At 36.6% G+C, this 26,286-nt stretch overlaps 1 pseudogene; it reads left to right on the top strand.

Annotated features, from left to right (window-relative positions):
- The first annotated feature begins 6,411 nt into the window (after window positions 1-6,411).
- On the top strand, window positions 6,412-7,126 carry LOC110207049 (small COPII coat GTPase SAR1A pseudogene; annotated as a pseudogene).
- Window positions 7,127-26,286: the final 19,160 nt, after the last annotated feature.

Raw genomic sequence — 26,286 nt, 5'->3', positions numbered from 1 at the left:
TATTATTATGCCCTGAAGAAGCAAAACAGGAAAATCAATCTCCTTATTAGGAAGGTAAATATACCAGAAAAGAAATTTTCCCCAATAGGGCTGTCCTGAGAAGGATGCAAGGGCCCAGTGCCAATGTTATTATGCAATGCCCTACTCCACCCCAACCCCCCACCCTCCAGTATTGTTATATAGGTGAAATCTGGTTAAAATCAGCACCACAGGCATAGCATGAAGGCCAAAGGAAAAGTCTGTATGGACAGACAAAAGGAAATCTTTGTATTTCTCTCTCTTGAAATTAGCCAAGAATGATTTTTCATTTAATTGTAGCAGGGATTGTGGAATCAAAGTTTATTTGGACACTTTCTGTGGTCAAGGATTTGGTCAAACAAAAAATAATGAAAATGTCTAGCTTCCATTCATTTTCCACTTAAGATTCTATCCAGATTCACTTCTCCCAAAGAATCAATAAGCTCTGCCATACCATCTTTTCAACAAACCAAACCAGAGTGTATTTTGAATATGAATGAAACTGGAAAGGAATTCACTACTGATTTCTTATCAAAAAATCCAACATCAATATATGCATGGTTAGGATCTCTTCTTTCTCTAGTAGTGTACTTATAATAAAGCTCATAATATCATAAATGACGTTATTAAATCTATCACTGTCTCCCCAAAAGCGAGAACATTTGCCATTGATACTTTAGCCCACAGCTCATCATTATCTTGATCACACAGGTAAAGTAAGTAGGAATGTTAAAAAAAAAAACCCGCCTCTAGCTACTTGCTCCTAATATTTAGTAGCCTCAAAGAACTTTGCTTCTCTGCTCTTTCAGTTTAGGGTATGAATGATTATCCAGTAGAAGCCATACTAAGTCCTAGTGGTGACAGCATGTCATCTGGGAATAATAAAATGTTAATATTTAAGGTTTCAGTGAAGATTGGGTTTCTGCTCCTATTTAATTTAAAACCTTCCTAACTGCTTTGGGGCGTAGTCAGCTAGCTCTCAATCACTTAAAAAACTGAAGGAGAACAGGGATGTGGTTAATCCAAAGCAGTAGATAATCCACACATAATTTATTTTGGCATTATTATTATAAATCCTGAGCAGAATATGTTTATGCCCTTAGATATGAAGATGGGTGTTTAGGATATTCTCAGAGCTAGTTTCAAATAAAATGATGAAAGCACATTGGGAAGACAATGTGGAGGAAGACCAGCAAAGTCATTCTCTCTCCTGGTCAAGTCATTGCAACATCCTCACTCCACATTAGGTCTACTGGTGCCATCTTAACCAAACTTGCTCTCTTAGACTGCTGCTAAAAAAAAGTGTCAGCATTTGAGAGTTGAGGCAAAGAAGGGCTTTTCCCACCAAGACAAAGGCTGAATTCTAGCCAAGTGCAAATTTTGATACTTTAGATGTCAATATAGTAAGTAACAAAACTGTCACTAGAGGGAGATAGAAACAAACCAAGTCTTTCAGCAAAATTCAAAGCCTTGAAACCAAGGTCTTCTTTGGGACTTTTATTGTTGTTTAGTGGTTTCAGTTGTGTCCAATTCTTCTTGACCCTATTTGAGTTAAAGATACTGGAGTGGTTTGCTATTTCCTTCTCCAGCTTATTTTACAGATGAGAAAACTGAGGCAAACAGGGTTAAGTGACTTGTCCAGGATCACACAGCTAGTAAGTTGTCTGAGGCCAGATTTGAACCCAGGAAGATGAGTCTTCCTGACTCCTGGCCCAGCACTCTACCCAATGAGCCACCTAGATAGCTGTTCTCTTCAAGAACACTGGAATGTAAATGACCCACTCAGGAACAATAACTTCTGGTGTGGCATTTCTATTGAGAGGTTCCACTAAGTATATTAGGAAGATCATAGCATCAATTCTCTAGAGTAGCAAAGGACCTCAAAAGCCATAAAGTTCATTTTGCAGATGAGGGAAACTGAGGCCTAGGGAAGTTAGATTACTTGTCCAAACTCACATAAGTATAAACCTAAGAAAGCAGTTTCTCTCAAATCTATCATAATATTTACCCACAAACTAACTTTTCACCTACACTTAGAACTCTTAGTGATTTTAGAAGCCATTTAATTCAAAAACTGCATTAAAAGATGAGAAGGCTCAGGCCCAGAGAAGTTAAATGACTTACCCAAGGTTACACAAGCAATAAAGGACAGAGACAGGATTAAAAATTCAGTTCTTCTGACTCTAGATCTAGTACTCTTTATAGTTCTTCAAGTGTCTCAAGAAAAGATGAATCATGTTTCCTAATGTTTATATTTTGGTATAGGTCTTAACATTAGCTTCCTATTTACTGAAGAGTAAGAAAAACATTCTATTTTTCAGAAATTAAAAATTTCTTTTCAAAATGTGGAGTTCTGTTTGGGAACAAATGTCAACAAAAGACACCAGGTATTTTACCTCACAGATTAATTCAAGTGTAAAGGTGATCAACATTTAGAGAGGTGACACCCACTAATTATGTGATTTGGGACAAGTCACATAACCTCTCTGAAACAGCTTTATCATCTGTCAAATGGGCATAATGATACTTCCTATGTGCAATGTAGAGTTGTGAGCTAAGCACTTTGTAAACTTTATAGCAGTAAGCTTCTTAATAGAATGTAAACCAAAGTCCATTGTCATTTTATTTCCTAAATTACAAAGCACACTTTGTCCAAGTAGTTAAGGCCCTGAGGAGTCAAGAGATATGAAAAACAGAGGCAGAGGATAGGAGAGGTGATAAAGGTAATAATTCCTAAAGTCTAAATGTATTGTTCTTTCATTAGGGTTCATTTCTCTTTTGAAACTTGTGGTAAAATCCCTTGTGGGCTATAAAAGGTTGCAAAGGCTATGCCCATAAGGTGGCAAATTATAATTAGCTTATCATTTATACAAGAAATATCAGTTAATCTCATTTCCTTTCGTCATAATCTATGCTCCCCCTCTTAAAAAGTTTAGCTCTTTATTCATAACTCCTCCCCATTGAAACTAATGAATTAATTCAAATATATAGAGAGAATAATTGTCATTTAAATTATGCTGTTCTCTGAGTGATGTTATATGGCTTTCTATATATGTAATCCCACAGCCTTTGATGAATCAAAGTTATAGGTGCCCCAAAGGGCCATGGAGAGATGTATATTGGGTATAAATAGGGTGGGCCATATTACTGTCTGCATATAAGTAGTAAATGGCTTGAAAGTTAGCATTCAGGAAATGTATGCTTAGAAAAGCAGTAGGGCCAGTCACATAGTGAGGTGGAGGATAACAAATGGATGGAATGCTTCACTGCTACCCATGAAATGTTAGAAGACCTAGAGGAAGATCCACAGGGAATTGGATTGTTACTCTGGGGAAGATTTTGACAAGAATGGGAGGACAAAGAATAACAAGAAATGAATGGACTGCAATCTTCACTGTTTGGAATAACATACACATCTATGAGCTTGTAGATCTGAATCAGTACTCAAACGATCCTTTGACTGATTTGTTTTGCTTTTCATTAAATATTGTATCTGATAGGTGGGTTTTTGTGTTTTTGTTTTTGTTTGTTTGTTTTGGTCTATATGGTTTTCTTTAATGAACCCCCTAAAATGGAGATTAATAGTCAGTGTTTATAATGAAAAGACACAGGGCATAATAAAATGTGTTTCTTAAAATAATTAAATAAGTTGGCTTATTATATATATAATATATATATTATATATTATATATATTATTATATATATAATATATAATTATTATATAATAATTGAGAAGATAATGATTACTTACAGACGGGGAAGGACGTTATCGTAATGGTCTATTGTTATTTTTGTCTGATGTACAATCTTCCTCTAATTTCCCTTCAAAGCTCAGCTCAACATACTGGATCAACCCAAGTGTTAGTTTTCTCTTCTTTTTCAATTTTTTTTTTTTTTGGTGGTGTTGTTTCTTTTCACTGACTACTTTTTTTATGTTTATCTTTTTATATACCAGAACACCCTTGTAGGATGAATATGAGCTCTGACAGTATAGGAACTTCATTTGTCATTTTTTAAATTCATGTTGTCAAATGCCTTCAATGAGGATGAACATGGCATCAAGGTCAGCTACCGCACTGATGGTAAATTCTTTAACTTGAAAAAGTTACAAGACAAGACTAAAGTAGAGGGAGTGTTGGAGTATGATTTTTTTGTTTGCAGATAATTGTGCACTCAGTGCAGCCTCTGGAGCTGAGATGCAACAAATTATGGATTGATTCTATGCTGCTTGTTCTAATTTTGGCCTAGCAATTAACACTATGAAAACACAGGTGCTCTATCAGCCAGTACTTCACCATCCATATGTGGAACCATCAGTTATAGCAAATGGAGAAGTTTTGAATACTGTGGATAAGTTCAGTTACCTTGGCAGTATACTTTCCAGTGATGTACACATAGATGATGAGGTTGACATATTCATTGCCAGAGCTAGCTCAGTGTTTGGGAGATTCTGAAGGAAAGTGTGAAAGAGAAGAGATATTAGACTGACTACCAAACTGAACAGAGCCTTTGTGCTGAACTAATTGTTGTATGTTGGTGAAACCAGGGCAGTGCACCAGTGCCATGCCAGGAAACTGAATCATTTCCATTTGAATTCTCTTAGGAAGATTCTATTAATTTATTTTTTAGTTTTTCAACATTTACTTCCATAAGCTTTTCTTTTTTTCTTGCTTTTTGGTAAGGCAATTAGGATTAAGTGACTTGCCCAGGGTCACACAGCTAGTAAGTGTCAAGTATCTGAGTCTGGATTTGAACCCAGAGGAAGATTCTAAAGATCATCAGGTAGGACGTTGGTTGTGTTTGTTCTTCATTCTCAAAGAGGACCATGACATTAGGAGGATAATGTCATGACTTGCAATTGAATTGGATTTGATTGAGGGAGGGCGGTGAAAAGTCACAGTCTGTCTTCCACAGCCATCTGGGTTCAGTGGCCAGATATAGATCAGGGCATCTGGAGATGGCCTAGGATGTGGTGGGAGACTTTCACCTTTTTAAGTAAGGTCTTTTTGAGTTCTCATTCTGATAAGATACCAGACACTGAGGTACTCTCTCAAACTAAACTGCCAAGCATTCAAACTTTACTGCAGAGAGTGCAACTCCAATGGGCTGCCATGTTGTCTGAATGCCAAACTTACGCTTGCCTAAAAGAGTATTTTATAGAGAACTGACATAGGGCAAGTGCTCACATGGAGGTCAGAAAAAGCAATACAAGGACACTCTCAAGGTCTCTCTTAAAAACTTTGGAATTGATTGAGTGTCATGGGAGATACCATTACAGGACCACCCAGTATGGTATGCCATCATCAGAGAAGGTGCTGTGCTCTATGAGCAAAGCAGAATTGAAGTATCTCAAAAGAAACATGAGATGTGCGAGATTAGAGAAGCCACCCAAATGTTCACATGGACTATTTATGACCGACTTGTGGTAGAGCATTCCAAGCTCGTGTTGGTCTGATCAGCCGCAGTCGGACACACTGTAACCTAACTCTAACACAGTGATGTCAGTTTGGTCGTCTGAGAATGAAGGACAATAACCAACCAACCAACCACTCCTAAAATCTAATACAGTGGCCTGCATATCATAAATGCATTTAATTTAATGGCCTTTTCTCAATCTTTATTCTCTTGCCTTTCTTGTAGCTTTTGATCACATTAACTACCCTGTCTTTTTCAATATAGTCTTCTCCCTTTCCTTCCGTGACTCTTTTTTCTCATGGTTTCATCTTCTATTCCATTAGCATTGTCTCCCACTCCCCCACAAAGTACTCTCTGCTAAGTGTCAGAAGTGGGATCTGAACCCAGGTATAACATTGTGAATACTATACAAAACTCTTTCTCTTCTACTAAACTGTAAATTCCATGAAGGGAATGGGCCAAGTCTTATCTAAATTTTCTATCTTCCCCAGTACCTACCTAGCACAGTGATACGTCTATAATGCGTATTTAATAATATTTGGAACATTGACTAAATTAATTTTGCATCTTAGACATTCTAAGCTACAAGTAGGTATTTTAAGAGGAAGGGAATAGGTTTTATGAGCAGCTAGGTGACGCATAGAGTACCAGGCCTGAAGTCAAAAGATTCATCTTCCTGAGTTCAAATCTGGCCTCAAGCATTTATTAGCTGTGTGACCCTAGGCAAGTCACTGTTTGCCTCAGTTCCTCATCTGTAAAATTAGATGGAGAAGGTAATGGAAAAAACACTCTAGTATCTTTACCAAGAAAACCCCAAACGGGCACAAGAAGAGTCAGACAGGCCTCTGGTCTCCCAGGCCCGGAGCGGAGGTAGCAGCGGAGAGGGCGGGCCTCGCCTCCGGAAGTGGCCGGGGCGGGGCGTCATGACGTCTTTCCGGCGAGTGGCTGGCGGTCTTCGGTGCTGCTGCTGCAGGAAAGGGAGGCTGGGAGCCTCCGGAGCCGGAGCCGCTGCCTCAGGAGCCCCAGGCGGGCCCGACTGAGCTAAGATAATGTTCATCTTTGAGTGGATCTATAATGGCTTCAGCAGTGTCCTGCAGTTTTTAGGACTCTATAAGAAATCTGGAAAACTTGTGTTCTTGGGTCTGTACAATGCAAAACAACCCTTTTGCACATGCTCAAAGATGACAGATTGGGCCAGCATGTTCCAACACTACATCCAACGTCTGAAGAGCTGACGATTGCAGGAATGACTTTTATAACCTTTGATCTTGGTGGACACGAGCAAGCCCGGCGGGTTTGGAAAAACTGTTTACCGGCAATTAATGGAATTGTCTTCCTGGTGGACTGTGCAGATCATCCTCGCCTCTTGGAATCCAAAGTTGAATTCAATGCACTAATGACAGAAGAAACAATATCCAATGTGCCAGTCCTTATTTTGGGCAATAAAATTGACAGATCAGATGCGATCAGTGAGGAGAGATTCCGTGAGATATTTGGGCTTTATGGACAGACCACAGGAAAAGGAAACGTACCCCTGAGGGAGCTGAACGCCCCCCCCATGGAGGTGTTCATGTGCAGCGTTCTCAAGAGGCAGGGCTACAGCGAGGGTTTCCGTTGGCTTTCTCAGTACATTAACTGATGTGGGGGCAGTGAAAATAAAATCCTTTTTCTTCTCTGGAAAAAAAAAAAAGAAGAGTCACACAGGACTGAAATGACTAAATAACAAAAAATAAATATCAAGATCAGTTTAAGCATTTTAAGTGAGACACTTTAATTTATCGGAAAGAGCATTGGTCCATGGGTCATGAACCTGCATGTTCTAGGCCTGACTGTGCTATGTACGAGATATGTAATCTTTTGTAAGTCACTTAAAATCTCCAGGTAATCCTAAACTTTTTCATATGTGAAGTGAGAGGGTGTTGAGCTATTTCATCTAGAGATCCTTATGTTATATGTTATATGATTCCAAGAATGTAGCAATCATTCAGATAGTAACTTAAAAGAGAAGGTAATGAGTAAAAATTACAACACAAGTACATTAGGATAGAAGGAACATATGTGTGTAGATTTAAAGATGAAATAGTTGGAACTGAGTAAGAAGAAGGAATACAGTAGTAAAAACATAATCGTGAGAAATATGATTGACTCAAAGAGCAAAAGCAGGAAAAATTTAATCAGCTATGGAAAGCTTAGGAAAAGTCTGAAAGACTGATTATAGAGAAATACAAGTACTCTGCCTTAAAGTAAATATAAAGACTGAGGCAGATGTCACATTTCTAGAGGCAGACCACAGTGCAAGACAGTTACTTCACCATTTTCCAAAACATCAATAAGAGTAAAGACTAAATAAACAGAATTGCCATTATAAATGGAGCAAACCATCAAGACAAATGAGAATACCTCTGTAGTTAAAGAGGAAAAAAAATAAAAAAAATATATGAGAGGACCATAGAGGAGAGGGAAATGGGGAAAGAGACGGAGGGAATAAAGAAGGAAGAGAGGGGGAGAGAGAAAGAGAGAGAGAGAGAGAGAGAGAGAGAGAGAGAGAGAGAGAGAGAGAGAGAGAGAAATGGAGTAGGGAGGGAGGAAGAGAAACATATGTATATTATGTCTAACTCCATAGATATTTTTTCTTTCTGATAAGTATGTTCATAATCCTTTCACTAACTATCATAGCTCATACTCTGATTTCTGTAAAAGAGGAGATACGTGATGAATGGCAGGTACGTACCTTAGTTGGGCACATTACTGGCTGCCTAGAGAACTGTCATCACCCTTCTTTACCTCTCTGAATTTCCTTTTAGTTCCATCAACTTTTCCAAGAGTGTATGTTTGGTATATAAAGAGCAAAATATTATTGGTGATCATGCTGGGAGTGAGATTTATGTTATCTTAATGGCAACTCAGATCTGAATGTTCACAGGCTGTATCTAGCAAATGTCAAAATCTAACTTAAAAAAAAAGAAAAAAAATTTTTGGAACAATCCAGATAATTTACCTTTTAATGGTTTCATTCAGATGATTAATTTTATATAGACCTAACTTCATATCTTTAATTGAACATAACCTATGCTTGTTACTATATCCCTGCTGTGCTGATTAGGTTAATTAAGATGGATTTTTAAAAATCACTGGATGAGCAACTGAATTTTATAACAGTTGAAATGGTGAACTATAAAATATCTCATAGGACTATACATTTGTAACAAGGAGGGAACTATATAAACTTAAAAGAGACTTTAGAGGCCATCTATTCCAGCCTGGAAAGTTTAACTGATCTATGCAAGGTCATGTAGGTACCAAGGGGCATATCTGCCCTTGAACAAAGTCCTCTTACTCTAACTCCTGTACTCATTGTAGTGTACCATTAGGACACAAATGAGCATCACTATTTATTTTGGAACTGGTCTCCTTTGTGCTACAAATGAAGAAGCAGCAACTATGTGTATCCGTTAAGTGATTTAGTATCTATTGTGGAAGAGGTAAAGAAAGGAACTACATTTTGTTGAAAGGTACTTAGACAATGAGTTTATATCAATAGCATACATGCACCTAATGTCATAAAATTTAAAACATGAAGGAAAAATAAAATGAGTTGCAGAAAAAATTAAATAACAGAATGATAATAGTGGGGGACCTTTTTAAATCTAACAAAAACAAACAAGAAAGAATTTGAAGACCTGGATAGAATTTTAGAAAAGTCAGATATGATAGATTTCTAGAGAATATTGAAGTAATATAATATATATATATATATATATATATATATATATACATATATATATGTATATATATTATATATATATATATATACATATATATATGTATACACACACACACACACATATACACACACACATATATAATATGTATATATATGTGTGTGTGTGTGTGTGTGTGTGTGTGTGTGTATACACATACGAATCAACTATTTATCAGGGCATAAAAACCTCATAAACCTATGTAGAAAAGCACTAAATACATATTTTATAGACCATGATGTAATAAAGAGTTTATTCATTAAATAGTCATGGAAGACAAAGTTAAAATTAATTGGGGACTGAATAACTTAATCCTAAACAATGTGTGGTCCAAAAACAAATCATAGAAATAATCAATAATTTCAGTAAAGATAACAATGAGACAACATACTAAAAATTGGGGAATTTAACAAAGGTAATCAGCAAAATTTATATTTCTAAACATTTTCATCAAAAAAAAGAGAGAAATAACAGATCAATGAATTGGGTATGCAACTGAAAAAAAAAACACAACAACTAGAAAAGCAACAAATTAAAACTCCCTAATTAAAGCCCAACACAGAAATTGTGAACATTAAAGGAGAGATTAGTAGAAATGGAAACAGCATCTATTATGGTTGTATCTAATACTTGTAGAATTTTTTTTAAATTAAATATGTTTGGGGTTGTAAGTATATGAGCCTGATTTTTGAACTCAGATCTTCCTGACTTCAGGTTTGGGGATCTATCCACCAAGCCACTTAACTTGCCTCTAACTAGGTAACTGACTGGGGCAAGTCACTTAATCTCTCCGCTTTAATTTCCTTATCTGTACAATGTATATAATCATAATAGCATTTACCTTACAGTGTTGTTATAAAGATCAAATGAGATAATATATGTAAATAGCTTGCAAATCTTAAAAGTGCTATATAAATATTAACTATTATTATTAGGGAAGAAAATGGCTTCTGAATATCTCGACCTTCCATGATTTCTAAATTTCTCTCTATCTAGAAGATGGAATCATGTCTATCTTCTCAACATTTAGGTGCCTGAGAAACCTGAAGCTTGAATTACAAAGCAAAAAAAAAAAAGGAATTATTTTTTATTGAAAACATTTATAGTCATAGTGATGTTAAATACACATGGGATTGAAAAAATTGTTGTCAGCCCTGGCTAACTTGACTGGTAAGGTGTCTTAGTTATCTGCTGCTGATCATAAAATGACCACTTCCCATTCAGGAGAGTGTGGAAGTGAACCAGTACTTACCATAGTAATGGACATTTAGGAAATCTACAGCTTGAAATGAGTTTCAACAAATTGTAAATGTCACAGACATCATCTGATTTGCTTTGTTCTAAGTTTGGCTGACTTTTGCTATAGTACTTGATTCTGTTTTTGCATCCATCTTCTAATTCCTACCTGCTACATTGCCCTCAACTGTTTTGTTATAGACTTGCCCTTTGCCTCTGGTCCTTTTTTTGTGCTTTGTTTTGATGATACATTGTTGATCCTTTACTAAAGACCCACTGTTAGTCTCTGACTCTTTTAGCCTCTCCATTGCTTCTCTATAGACAATTCTAGCTATTCCATGTCACATGTCCTGCTACTGGCTCAGGCTAGACTAAATAAGATAGATAGGTGCTTGTTATTGTAATTCAGGGGAAAATTGTCATATGTAGATTTAAATGAGCTGGATTCAAATCTCAGCTCTGTTCTTTACTCTCTGTATGACTTATAGGAAGTCACAACTTATCTAGATGCAAATTTTAGATGGCAGTGGAGCATCCTTCTAGAGCTAAACATATAATCCTATGAAAGAGTTAATAAACATGTTCCCCTCATTGTGTTTAGAAGTTTGATATCCAATATGTATTGGGAATTAGCATTAGAAAAGATCAAGGTCCACCCTCCCAATAAATATGTGTTCAGAATATGAAAAAAAGTAGTTCTCAAAAAATTGGAACTATTAAAAACTATTAAAACTATTAAAAACTATATGAAACATTTATCCCAACTACTAAGATGAAAAAATGAAAATTAAAACAACTCAGAAGTTTCCCTTTATACACAGTAAATTGGCAAAAATGACAAGGATGAACACAGTCAATATTGGAAAGGCTGTGGAAAGATGATGGTAACCTAGGGTGCTATTGGTGGAGCTGTGAATTGCTTCTATCATTGTGAAAGAATTCGCAATCATTCTAAAAAGTAATGAAAATATCTATCTGCTACTGCTAACCTCAACTGCTGAGGAAACTCACTGCTAGGTACTACTCTGAGAAAGATAAAGACGAGGGTAGGGTACCATATATACCAAAATATTCACAGAAGCACTTTTTGAGGTAGCGAAAAACAAACCTGGAAACAAAGTCTGTTTTTAAGTAGGAAATGACTATGTAACTCATAGCATATGAATATAATAGAATTATTACTATACTGAAGGAATCATGGTATGAGGAATTCAGAGAGGCATGGGAAACTTAGATGAACAGATGCAGAGTAAAATAATCAATACCTAGACAAAACATACACAATGACTCAAACAATGTAAATAGAAAGAATAAGAACAAAAAGGAATCTGAATGCTGTGTGATTATAATCATGAAGCTTAGCTTAAAGACATAAGAAAATGTTTCTTGCTTTTTTACATGCATAGATGGAGCACTCTGGGTATGAAACATTACATATGCTGTCAGACTTCTTCAATATTTTTATAAATTTTGCTGAATTGCCTTTTTTTATTTTTTACTTTTTTCATTCTTTGTAACAGATGACTTGAGTTAGAGAGGAAGGGAAATAAATTTACAAATGAAGATGATATAAAAAACAAAAGAAATCTACCTGTATCTATATATATATATGTACTTATATATCTATGTGTGCATGCATGTAAATATGTATTCTGTATATATCTTATGTATGTATGCACATATTTTGAGAATTCCTTAAGTTCAGTAAAAGGAGGAGAATCTAAGAGATGAACATGAGTAGGAAGATAAGCATGTTTCAGTCTTTGGCTTAACCCTCACAACTGGGGGACAAAATGAATAAATCACAATATAAGAGAAATATATCATTTATTTCCTTCTTGAAATCAGATAGACAGGGGTCATGTAGATAGTTAAGATCAAGGAGATGTTTTTGTTCTTGCTATAACACATTTGGTGTGGGTAGCTGTTACATAGTCATCCCTAAAAGAAGCTCTTCGTACTCAGTTATGGAATAAAAAGCTGTAGCTACCGGCTTAGTTCAATTGAGGACAAAAGCACCAGGCAGATGTGCTTCTGAAGAACAAAGGAGTATGAGACAGTATGGGTGCAGTAGAAAGAACTGTGACTCTAATGCCAATGAACTTGAGACTGAATCCCAGTTCTGTCAATATGTACGTGTGTGACCTGAATCAAGTCACTTTAACTGTCTGTGCCTCAGTTTCTTCATCTGTAAAAGAATATGTTAGACTAAATGACCTCTGAAGGCTCTTCCATCCTTACTTTGTTGTAGCACAAAGTTTTTCAAGTCCAACAGTTTGTGACCCTATTTGGGGTTTTCTTGGCAAAGATCCTGGAGTAATTTGCCATTTTGTTCTCCAGCTCATTTTACAGAGTTAAGTGACTTTCTCAGGGTCAAATAGCTTATAAATGTCTGAGGCAGGATTTCAACTCAAAATGATGAAGTCTTCTTGACTCTAGACCTGGCACTCTATTCACTGCACCACTTAGCTGCTTCTCCATCCCTACTACTATATTCCTAAGTCATACATAAGAATAGTAGACTCTCAAGAGTTAGGTAGCTACCATTGGTTTTAATTTGTGTAAATCATTTCTTTTTAGACCTGGTAAAATGAAGATTTTGGACAAGATGATTTATCACGCCCACCCTTACAGTTCTAAAACTCATCATCAAATATTCCAAAGAACATTTATGTGATCTAAGAACTAATTATGTAGTTATAATTTGGCAATAAAAATTTTTTTTAAAAAAAATAAAGCTTAGCTTTCTGGATCTTCCTTACCCCATTCACTTGAGAAATATGCTGCTTACCATGGTACCAAATAAGCAAAAGTGGCATTTACCAGTGACTCCCTAAAACTTAGACACATGGACTCAGAGCCCAGGCAGGTATTTATTTTAAAATGTCTTCCTATTTCACCCAGGGTGGATGTGTATCAAGTACTCATAAGCCTGGTCCCTCTAGAGAGCAGCAGATAGCTTTGACCTACTTCATTCCTGATTTGGGATGACTAGCCCCTCCATCTCCTGGCAATTTATCTGATAATGGACTTAGTGAAGATACCTGATTAACATAATCCACTGCAGTCTAGAACTCCCAAATTCAAGTCATCCTTTAGCCTCACCCTGTCCAGCAGTTGAGATCACAGGTGTGATCCAACATAATCAACTTACTTGGCACAATTTCAAAGATACATTCCTTATTTCTCTCATCTCCTCACCTAATACATATATACACATATATTATATATGTGTATACATACACATTTACATATATGTGTATATATACACACATACACATATATATGGGTTTGTGTTTGTCCTTTGTTCTTGAAGAGGATCATGACATCAGGGGGTTGATGTCATGATTTGCAGCCTTACTTTCTCTTTCAGAGCCATCTGTAGCCGGATACTGATCAGGATGACTGGAGATGGCCCAGGATGGCATTTTTAAGCTAAAGTCTTTCCAAGTTCTCACTGTGAGTGAGGCAATGCCCATTCAGTGAATAGGCCTCTTTAAGAAGTGAGTCAAGGGATGGCGCCTTTAATTTAAAAACAAAACAACAAAAATAAAATAAAATAAAACCTGGGCAGGAAAAACCCTCAGGGTTGCTAGCCAAAGGAGAAACAGCTCCTATTTACATTCACTTGAGCCGAGGGCCCAAAAAATAACCATTAAGTGGTGCTTGGGCAGGGACCTATTGTTGTCCAAAATATGAGTTCTAGAGTGAATTGGATTTAATGCTTGGTGTTTGAGAGAAAATCTAGCCAGTAAACCCCAAGTTAAGTTAAGCAGGCAGTTTTCAGCCATTAAATTACCTTCCTTTGGGCAGAACATCCTCAAGTAAGGGTATGGGGGAAGGGAGAGGAGAGGACAAGAGAAGAGAGGAGAGGACAAGCTGAGCTACCCACCTGGAACTGACCAGCTGGGTTCCCATCATAGGTTGTGATTGTCTTTCGTTCTCGAAGAGAACCATGACATCAGAGAGTTGATGACATGGCTTGCAATTGACTTTGATTTCAGTGAGGGAGGGCTGTGCAAGGTTGCCAGCCTCACTTTCTCCTCCAGAGCCTCCATGGTCTCACTCTAGAGTGTATGAGTAAATTTATGGCTTCTTCCTCATACCTGTGACTTGCTAATGATCACTTTGTGAGGCTTGAAATACCAAAGCTGGTCTTTTTCTTTTTTAAGTCAAGACATTAGGTTTCCTGGAGCGTTCTGTCAAAATACAAATGTTTCTCCCAGGAGAAAAACATTAAGTCATTATCAGATTTAATCCTATAGCATGAATGAGTGTCCAGTTGCTTTTCAACATGACAGCTAACTGAATGAGGGATCTTGAGGCAGTGGAACCCAGGCCACCTAAGTCATAAAAAGGCGGGTACAAAGGTTAAGAGCAAACACACTAATCAGTGAGTGAAGAAGAGAGCTCTGGGCAGCAGGAGGCACCAGGGCAGTTTGAAGAGAAGGCATAAAGGGAGGGGACAACAAAAGGACAAGGCCACTGGAGACAGACTGCACAGTTTTGCTTATGGCCCCAGTCCTGTTTAGACCACTTCTCCTTTGAACAATTCCCTTTTAGCAATGTTTATTCAAAGAGGTCACCATCTGAAGTTAGCATACTAAAATCCATAGAAGTGTGACCCTTTGGAATAATGACTGACTCAAAGAGAGGTTAGGAAAGGTGGGGAAAGTCTATGAATAAAACCTTTTCAAGCTGGAGAGAGGTTAAAGAACAGACTGATCAAAGACTGGAATGAAATGCAGCAGGATGCAGATAAAGGTAGAATAATGAGCAATGCAGACACCAATAAAAAGAGAAATGGTTTTTTAAGTGGATAGGTGCTGCCATACTGGCCAGGAAAGAGGTCTCAGATTTACTGTGAGAGGGTCTTAACTCATTCAGCCCAGCATGAAGCAGCAGTAAAGAAAACAAATAGAAAATCACAGATGCTGAGTTTCACTTTTGAAGCAGTCAGACTAACACTGGACATCAGGGTTCTGAGTAGAGTTATGAGCATGAACTCCTTTTATTCCTTGGGTGGTATATTAGATTTTCTAGTAATACAACTTTTTTTTCCCCCTCAGAGAGCAAAACAAGAGAAAAATAACCTGAACATATCAGATTATTTTTTTTTTCAAGATGAAACGAATGAATTGAGGTTTGAAGTAATAAGAAAATTCTTCCTCAGATAAACAAGAGACAATCAGGTGCAGACTGTAATCTGAAGTAGACACCTTAAATGTCTTCCATCCCTTTGGCCCCTCTCTTACCAGCTTGCCATGAGTCTTGAAATTCTATTATCCATTAATTCTTTGGGGTTTAAAAACTTTTGGAGTCTTCAAAATTCCATTAATTATTTTCTCAAATCCTCCTCTTAGAGTTAACAACTCAAGTTGTTATCTTGTTAACACCTCAGGGGATATTAGTAATTGAATCACTATCAGGACATTGATTGATAGCTGCCAACAAGGCAAAGGAAACGGGACCCCAGATGGTTATTTATGGTGGTGGTAGAGTACTAAATAAAGGGAGGTAGAAGGGTATCAGAGGCAAATGCTGCTAACTTCATAAGTTAATCAAGAGCAAGCCTGGCTACAGAAAGATGCTGAGGTGAAGCAGAATCTACTTTTTGACTAGAAATGAAAATTTCATTTATTGATTTTATATATATATATATATATATATATATATATATGCTTTTGAATATGAGAAGTTCAAAAATGTTTACCCTGCCCTAAATTATGATATTTTTTGAGCAAATTTCCTTACCTAAAACATCAAGAATGCACATTTTTGAGTGCTCTGCTAATAAAACTATTTTCCTGGTCTTTGTAAAGAGTTGATGACCAAGAACTTCTTTTTCTTTAGCAGCTAGGTGGCATAATAGATTAAGTGCAGGGCCTGGAGTCAGGAAGACTTGAACTCAAACATAGTCTTAGAAATACCAGCTGTGTGATCCTAGGTAAGCCACTTAATTTCCTTCTGCCTCAGTTTCCTTACCTTTAAAATGGGTAAAATAGGGATAATAATGGTACCTGCCTCATAGAGTTGTGAGAATCAAATGAGTTAATATTTATAAAGTGCTTAGTACCATGCATGGCACATAAGAGATACATAGTAAATGTTTGTTTCCACCTTGACTTTTCATTTTCATAGGAGCCTAAGGTCAAAGATTTAAAGCTGGGAGGGATCTTAGAACGCAGCTAACCCAACTCACTCATTTTATAGATGTCAAAAATGAGGCTCTAAGGTTAAATGACTTGCTTAGGTTCATATAGCTACTAAGTATTTGAGGATTGTTTTAAAACCAGGTCTTTCAGACTCTGAATCCAATACTCTGTCCACTATACATATTCTATCCAACTCTGTGAATTTATGACAGGGGTTATAGGTTGATTGGCAGCTAAGGGAGTAGGGATGCTGTTGGAACGCGCCACACATTAAAGACTCCACTGGAGTTAAAGAAGTTTATGGTGTTTTACTTGGGACCTGACACTATCAGGAAATGACTTAGGCTTAGATATTAGAGGAAATAAAGCACAACATTTCATTTTAAATTCAAAATTTGATAATTTTTAGACTTGAAAAAAGAGCAAAGCATCCAACTAAGGTAGGTTTTAAACTTTTTAAAACAAGTACAAAGAATCTGCCAACTAAATAATGCATTTAGTAACCACATTTATTTAAAAGAAATTTTGTCCCAGTGGTTAATATGGAATTTTGGAAATTAAGGTCTGGCTTTCCATCCGGAGCTTCTAAAACACCTGCTCAGCTGCTGGGATGAGTCAACTAGCCATGTTAGTTTCCTGGTTTGTAAAACATAGCTTCTTAAAGAAATTTGCTTTCAATGACCATTTGCTTCGGTTTCCCCCTCGCCCACACCCGCCCCCCCATCTTAGCTTCTTCCTGCTTAAGTTCCTGAATGTGATGGCATCAAATGATTTGGAAAACTGTATTATTACTTTTTGCAAAGTATAGATAATTGATTTACATATACCTGCATGCAACATGTGGTTCCACATAATCCCTCCAGAAACTACATACTGTATTAGTTTACATATGTACTATATAATATAGCATGACAAATATACTGCCCCAATTCTCCATGTAAGCAGAGAGGGCTTTAAGTGCTTTGATTACAAGATTATTTTTTTTTCCTCTCATAGGATATTTTTGTGCTGAGATATATCTGAAAACCCATCCAGTTGCTTCTGGCATTATTTTTATGCATGGCCTGCCCCTCTCTTTCAATCCGAACCAAGTTTGTTCATACTGAAAACAGCTGGTTGTTGAATCCTTTTCTCTCAACAAAGACTGAGAAAGAGGTGAATAAGAGTTAGTTCTGTGGGAATGGGACTGTGTCACCTAACATGTCGCAAACCAAATAGAAATTATTTTTTCTTGGGTATCTGCTATTGTGTATTATCATCATCCCTTCATTTAGTACAGATAATCCAGCAGATTCACAACTACAGGGTAGTAAGACAAGTAAATAAATGAATAAGCATTTATTAAGAGCCTACTGTATATACTCAAAACTTTCTTCCAAGGAAGTACAATTTAGAAGGTTCTAAAATTTAACACATACCTTTTCAACAACATGAAGCCACAATGGTAATAACTTTCCCATTCCATCCATTAGAATTTTCCACAATTAGTTCTTGTGCTATTTTCATATCATGAATCATAATTGATGTGAGTGTCTCTATTCATGTCACTTGCTTTGTAGCACTGCTAGTCCCTTGTCCTGGGTACCAAAATTACAATTCTATAATCTGGAAGTAATTTTGAATGGTAAAGTGGTTAGGTGGTCCCCAGAACTCTTGACCTCTAAGGTCTTAAAGGTGACACAATATGGAACACAATTCCATATATGTCCCTTGTACAGACAGATGAACATTCTGATTTCTTTTAATGCCTTAGTAATCATTTAAAAAAAAAACACTCTATGAAGACAAGAACAAAATTAAAGGGCTAAGGCATGCATTAAGCCCCATATAAGACTGAAAAAAACTGAAAAACCTAGGATACCATTCGATCGTATTGTGTAATATTTTTCATTCTTATTAAATAGAGAAAAAAATCAGTTATTTGCCAGCCAAATTTAAGAAAGCTAAATATTTCTGATGAGAGCCATGTGACAGATCGAACATAATTGTTAACGTGTCTTTTATGTTGTGTGTAAAATAGATAAGGTTCATTTATTTTTTGAGAAAATATTTTAACATGATTGGTTGGGGCTCCAAATGAGTCATTTTAATGATATATCTTGCCTGCCACCCCTGTAGCATCAAACTACAAAGCACTCTCATTAATTTGTGCAAGGTACTTTTCAAATCCAATCTTTTAATTTTTGGAAGCATAGAACTCAAATTTTATGAATGTAGAGGGACCCTCACCAGATAGTCAAGATTTGTCATGGGAATCTGAGAAGTGAATTTGTACCAACAGCACTTTAAAACTTAGAAATATGTTTTCCTATTCCTTTTAAACTAACACATTAAGCAAATTAAACATTCAGTAACACCTCTTCTTAATACTAAAAAGAAACCCACTATACAGATCACTAGCAACCAATCTAACAGTTGGATAAGAATAGGAGAACAACCACCACACCATTTGCACATCATAGATTTCTATGTAAGTACAACAATTCAACATAATACTTAGCTAGCCTATTATCTATACATTTTGCATCTACTAGAGCCTCATTCTTTTTTTTTTTTCTCAAATAGAAAACAGCTAGTGGAACTTTCATTTGTAACATAATTTCATTCTGGATTTTTTTTTTTATTATAGCCAGGGTTAACTTTGATGTTTTCAAAATGAATTTCAAAGACCATTTATTCAGTTAATTTTGAAAGCAGAAACATACTGAAACTTTTATCCCAGTTGGTAAGCAGCCATCCCTGAGTCTTATCCAAGTTTTCCCATGAAAATGCCAGTCGGGAATAAAACTGACAAATATATTCAATCAAAGATGGAATTTTTTTGCTCTTAAGTTGCAAATGGCCTCATTAAAATAAAAGCACCACCTTAGGGACTGCATAAAGCAGAGTATTGGTACCTAAATGGTATTTATGACCAGGCTAAATGTAAAGTGAATTAAAATTTAAAGGATTATAGTCAGGTAGGCCACAGACATCTGTAGAGAAATGTCCATTAAGGAGATGAAAGAACCAGCAGTCCCCGGTGACAGGAACATGTCAGGTTAGCGGTCAGCCATACCTATACACTTAGTGCCACAGCAAATGAAAAACACATTGCCTGAGTATAAAGGTACTTAAGAGATATTTACTTTAGGCTAAGGGGGGGGAAAAGCATGATACTAACATTTTGGAATTCATATCCATCATTGTCATTGAACTACAGTCAAATGAAAGGGGTAAGGGAGTGAGATTTGAGCTGATAATAAATATTACCTGCTAGATGTTTATGCACAGGGTATGTGCCTCAGCTGTAAACTGTATTTAAAATCTTTTAATTAAATAGTGCCATTCTTGCTATGGCTCTGTAATAATAAAGAGGTACCAATGTGGTAACTTGTGAAAAAGCAAAACAAAAGCAAAATGGCCCAGCAGCCTTCAGGGTGCCTGTCCACCAGAGTATTCATTTCTTCCACAATGTGAATGAGTCACAGAAATTAGCCTTCGTCTTGTGGCATGTAAGTGTTCCTGAGTACAGTGGACTTTTTCTGTGATTCTTTCTTCTTTAAGGGGGAATTTTTGTCCAGAAAACTGCTGGACCCTTTGGTCTCAAGTAGTCTAAATTTTCCAAAGATAACTGCTGACTCAGGGGCAAGGGTAAAACTCATTTCTCAATAACAAAAGGATACCGACTCCTTCTCCCTCTTCTCCCTTTTTTGGCTTGTCAGATGGGAAATGCCCACTACTCATGTTTGTACAGAATGTATTCTGCATGCTGCCTTGGGAAATCAACTTTGGCATTTGATATAGTAGAAGACTCTTAAAGTTGTTTATTGCAGAGGTCTCCTACTCTGGCGTTTATACAGATGCCAAGCAAAACAATCTCCCACTCCAAGGTTTTAAACACAGCTCAGATAGAACATATTTCCCCACTAAGGTTGCAGACTGTACTCCCTGGGACCCATGGCTCCTCCCTCTATTTTAAAATTGGTTGTCCCCTGATGACGAATGATCCCCAGATGTACTAAGTACCTAACTCTTGCTGCCCTCATCTCTCATATCACATTGTTTCAAAGCTTTATAAAAGGAGTTAAAAATACACACAAATTCTATTATTCTACCTTAGAATGGGAAGACTATCAGGTCAACACTAGAGGGAAGTAACACATCTACTTGGTTGTATATTACACAGAATAAATAGAGGAAGTAAGCAAGTAATTTCAAGAACATTGTCTTTATTATTGAAATGGTTTGAAGATAACCAATATAGTGCTTCCCACAACTCCTCTTCCTTACTTTAGAATCCTTTAAACTGCATTACAGCATTATATCTTTCTGGACTGATAATAATAATAATAGATAATATTTCTATACATTAGTATTTTAAGTTTTCCAAAGCTCTTTTCATATATCATCTCATTTGCTAATATCTCTAGGGATTTTCCATATACATTTCTATCACCCACTGTAATGCTAAGTCAGTGAAGGAGGATAGTCTCAATCCTGAAGTGCCCAGGGTCATCATTAATACCTTTTCCAATACATTTAATTAGTCAGATACGTAGTTGGTTCAGCCACCTTGTGAGATAGGTAAGTCTATTGGGAAGAAAACAATAGACTAAAGTTGGTGGTAGAAAACCTCAGGTAAATGAAAAGGAGATCAAGTTTGATGACATAGGCCTTGGGCTAGTAGCAATAATTTTTGGGTAGACAATGGAAAACAGAAAGAAGGGTCAAATTGAGATGAAAGACCTAGTACTGTCAAATTCCTAATAATAAAGCAAAATAATTCAATTCAACAGCACATGGAAATGATAGGGTATTACAGACATTATCTCCAATTTACCACGGACACATACTGTATATACATTGTTGTTTACATGTTGTTTCCTCCATTAGTATGTGAGCTCTTTGTTGGAAGGGATTCTTTTTAACTTTCTATCTCAAGGTATTCCCTTGTACATCACGCTTGATAGATGGTTGTCAACTGACCTTTTTGAGTTGGCCAGCTTGACTGAAATCGTATTCTTATAAAATAAGATTCAATGGATTTGGCAATGGTGCCTTGAGCAGACATAGAAATAAAAAATCATGAAATAGGAGGCAGGTGGCTTCTGCTTTCTTTCACCTCTTCTTTTAGCACCTACTTCCCCAAACATGCGGGTCTTCAACTATGGTATCTAAACTGGGCCTACCTTTCAGTTAGCTTCCAGTCTTTAATTTTCCTTTTAAAAAGTCAATTATCCTAGGCTCCATTTTTTTCAAAACCATTTGCCTCAGTAAGCACTTACTAACTACTTAGTGTGTGCAAAAATACTATATGTAGCACCATATTCTTTGCTAGATGTTAACTAGCTAATATGTTAACCCATAGCAATGTGTTAGTAGGTTAATATGGTACCCATACATCCCATGACCTAGACATATAGGATCAGGCTGGAAAACATGGCCTGTGATTTTTTTTTTTTAGTGCTGTCAAACATTGTAAGTAACCCATTATTCTTACTTAAACTGATTTCCGACCACATAGATGTGTGCTTAATGTTTTTATTCAAAACTGCCTTTTATTAAGTAAAAAAAAGCAACACTATGTGAAATACTAACACTAATCATTTTTTAGAATTAAAGACAGTAGGAAAGAACATCTTTAATATGTTTTTCTATGTCGAAGCATTTGGGTTTGGTAGGCAAGAATTTTGTACTGCTATAACTCTGCACTTGGCTCTTCAGGGAATCATCTCAGATTTCCTCACTAGAGAGATACGAAATTTGGGATTAGCTTCAAATGGTCTGGCCTTGGTAGTCTCTAGAGATCTTAATCTAAATCAGAAAAGTTTCTGGAAATCTACTTCTTTATCATATCACTGCTTGAAGTGTGTCCCAAAATAAATATAATTTTACACCCAAATAGAATGAATATTAGAGAAGTGACCTTCCAATGTTCGTTTAAAAAAAAATAGGAAAACACAGGAATAGCCAAACCCAGATGATTACCTTATAGTTGCCTACCCAATGACTTCAGGTTAGGCTCTGTTGGTCCATGAAGAGAAATGAAGAATTCTAAACATCAGAGAGCTATACACAGAAAATAAATGTCTTTCCTAGAATTTTTTTGAGTTCAGATCCAAGGTCTCGAGATTATTCCATAGACCTCAAAGGTCAAAGACTCACCGGAAGCGGAGTAATTGTTGAGTACAGATCATTTATAGCTTGTCAACATAGACTTTCAGAAATTTAAGGCATTTCCTCTTGCTAACCCAGAAGGTAAACTGCATTATCAAAATCCATCCTTAGGCAAAAATTTCAAGAAAAGATGTATTTTAAGTTAGACTTCACCAGAACCACTACCACCACCACCAACACCTATACCACCAACCTCATCCCTTTTCAATACCACAGATAAAATGGAACCAAATTAGGTAGATTCCTTTCCTCTCTATATCATCTTATTCCCAATTAGCACAAAAACAGGATTTCTCTTTTATGTACTTTGCAGTTACAATACATAGTCATGTAGCATGTACCCAGGGCTCAGTTGAGTCCTTAGGACAGAGCAGATTTTCAGTAAATGCCTTTGACACAAGGACACAAGCTTCGAAAAAGAATTATTTCTCAGCCAATATGTCTGTACATTTTAATTGCATTTATTTAACAGAGTATAAAGTCTACACAAATGCTTAGTATATTATGTCATAAATATTTACAATTTTAAGAAAATATTTTATGCTATGCCTTGAATACATATATATTCAACACTTTTTTACGTCCTAGAATCACACATCAGGAACATCCAGTCATGAAGCAAGAGGGTTTGGTAGAAAGAACAATGGACTTGAAGTCTCTCAACCTGGTTTGGGTCCTTGCTCCATCATTTTCCAGCAATATGACTCTGGTTATCTCTCTGCACCTTAATGTCCTTTTCTCTAAAAGGGAACTGCTGAAGCACAAAGCTGTATAATCCTATGTTTTTTAAGTGCCTTTCAGTTTGCATTTCTTGATGCTAGTACAAACATATAGTAGGCATTCAATACTTTGTTGAAAAGTCTTTTCATTGTAAATATTGTTTCATTCCTTGTTTTTGAAGAATAGTGCATAGCAAACTACCTGACACATAGTAGGTGCTTAATAAATGATTACTGATTACACATTACATGTTCTAGCAATGTTTAAAAAAATCAGCTTAGTTACCTTTACTTGTATTTCTTTATGGAGTAAGCATTTAGAAAACATAGTATGGAGAAACCTTTGAATGTTTTCTTAATAAAGTTTAAAATTGAAAGAATAAAAGTAGAATGTTCGTCATCAAAACTAGACAAAACTTCAGACCAAGCAATGCAAGGGAATCACTAATATAAGTGCTTTTCCTAGAAATGGTAAGATTAGACTGACTAAGGCACACCTGGATTTAGCCTCAAGGTTATGGGTCCATTGCCAGGCCAAAACCCAAGTTTCCAGTTCAGGGCCCCCAGATTCCATTAAGTCTCTCAGTGAGTCAGGCAGGGCTAATTCAGTCTCAAACAATCAATCACTCCCACTCCATTTTGTGAGTGGGAGTGATTGATGGTTCTTTCTTGGTCACGCCTGACCCAGGCATCAGGAGCAGACCTGAACACCATGTCTCATGTGTGAGTGGACTATTTGGAATTGCTCTGCTGCAGGAAATTCCCCTATGTCTTCTGTGGTTCCCTCTACATAGATGACCCCATAGCCTTCTCTTCTTACTTACAATGTTATCTCTTTTTCTTTCCTTTAAGCTATATTTTGCCCTTCTTAAAATGTCTGTGGATTCATCCGGTTTCCTATTTCATTCTTATTTCCTAGATGAATGGGCCCCCAAATATCTCCTAACATACCAAACCTGCCTCCTGCTTGCTCCTCATTTCAGTGGATTCTTTGCCAAACCTCTCTTTGTCATTTCATTTCCTCCTCTGCTTCTGTCTTTTCCCCCCCAAAGTCCTGCTCATTCTAGCCATATGCCCTTATTCCCATTTCCAGAGGCAGAATGGTATGCTTTAATTGGTCAGGCAATATGCATTTATGAAATACCTCCTATGTGCCAAGCACTGTGCTAAGACATTTAGAGTCCTTCTCCTTGCTCCTAGGTCACTTCTGGAGAACTTTAAAAAGGAGCAAAGAGTAGAGAGATTTTATTTTGAAACAACTCCTCTCTCAGGCCATCTTTCTTCCAGGCAGGGAAAAGGAGACTTCATGGTTTTGTGAATTAACTTGCTTTGTTTGCAGCTGGTTATCACCCTGCTCAGGAATATTCATGTTGCATTTCAGAGAACAGTGTGCCATTTTGTAGATGTTATCTCACTGGCCTTTTAGTTCAGAATCAGTACCACAGGGACTACAAGGAAATGCTCTCCCACTCATTTCTCTGATAAGATTCCTCCTCACATCCTCAGACTTCCCATGCTCCACTAGTAGGACTGAGGCATTTGCAACAATGGTAACATTTTTTCAAAGGAAGTTAACAACAGGCACAGTTTTAAGGATTGTTATTTTCCCCAAAAAACTCTCACTGTAGTGTCAAGCATGCTTTGGAGAAATGATTAGAGCAGTGTGACAAATTTACAGACAAAAAAAAATTGGGAAAACTGGCAACATTTTTCTTTTCATCAGTTTAGTAAAGAGAAAAAAGGAAGACTGGCTCTTCTTCCCTGTCTCACTTAAAATCAGACAATCCAGTTGCCCAGCAATCATATATTGGCAGGTTCTATTAAAGTCACAGGCACGTTTGCAATGATAATTTAGATAAAAGTGGCAAGTGATTTTCTTCATCACAAAAGAAGAGACAAACCATCACTTACTTTGTAACAGAAACCCATTCAAAATGAAGCGTGATGATAAAACACAGTTGTTTTACAGCCAGATATCTGAATTTGAGGCAAAGGGAATATTACAAAAAGAATAAAATCAGGTTGTTTTATAAGAATGAGTAAAGATGCAAGTAAAATGTTGTGAGTTAATGGATGGTATTCAAAGTGGCCAGATGTTTGGTTCAGATAAGAATCCAAGAGTTCAGATTCTTTTCTAAACTTAGCTGAATCACTTGGTTAGAGGGACAGATTTTCTCAGGGGACTTTTAGTATTTCCTGGTTTGGGACTGGATCAAAAATATAATAAATAACTTGAAGTCTCTTTAGTTTCATTCTAGTCACTGCTGGGAAGTACAAAGGTACAGTAAATAATCCAAAAGTTTAAGAGGTTTTTGTTTGTTTGTTTGTTTTGTTTTGTTTTTACCTCAAAAGAGTTTCCATTATGATTGAGGTTTAGAGTGAGGATTTGGAATGCATAATTAGAATTTATTAAGATTTGAATTTATAATAAACCAGTTCTTGGTTGTCATGCCTATTAGGGCAAGAGAACAGTATAATTTGTCAAATATTGTGATCAATGAGCCCAACTTTCCTGCCTCTGGTGCTTATGTGCACCCAAAGGGAGCTCTGTCCTCAAAGCAAGGGGTAGTGTGGGGATAGTAAGGGCAAAGATAACAACTGTGCCCAAGTAGCTATTCTTCTACTCTCATATCAATCACTGTTCTGTTGGCATCAGGAATATTGTTAAATCACTGATGACTATTTGCCACAATGTTCTTCACAATGTGTTGGTAGCTATATAGGCCCCTAGTGATCAGAGAATGAGACACACCCTATGTCCAGGTAAAGAAAAAAAAAATCTGGGAGGGGTCACAGGATTTAGAACTGGAAGAGATTCTTGA

The sequence above is a fragment of the Phascolarctos cinereus genome, unplaced genomic scaffold, assembly GCF_003287225.1.
Source record: "Phascolarctos cinereus isolate Bilbo 61053 unplaced genomic scaffold, phaCin_HiC Scaffold_726;HRSCAF=1367, whole genome shotgun sequence".
NCBI classification, from domain to species: Eukaryota; Metazoa; Chordata; class Mammalia; order Diprotodontia; family Phascolarctidae; genus Phascolarctos; species Phascolarctos cinereus.
Note: the sequence above shows the minus strand (reverse complement) of the source record. Positions and strands in the feature narration are given on the sequence as shown.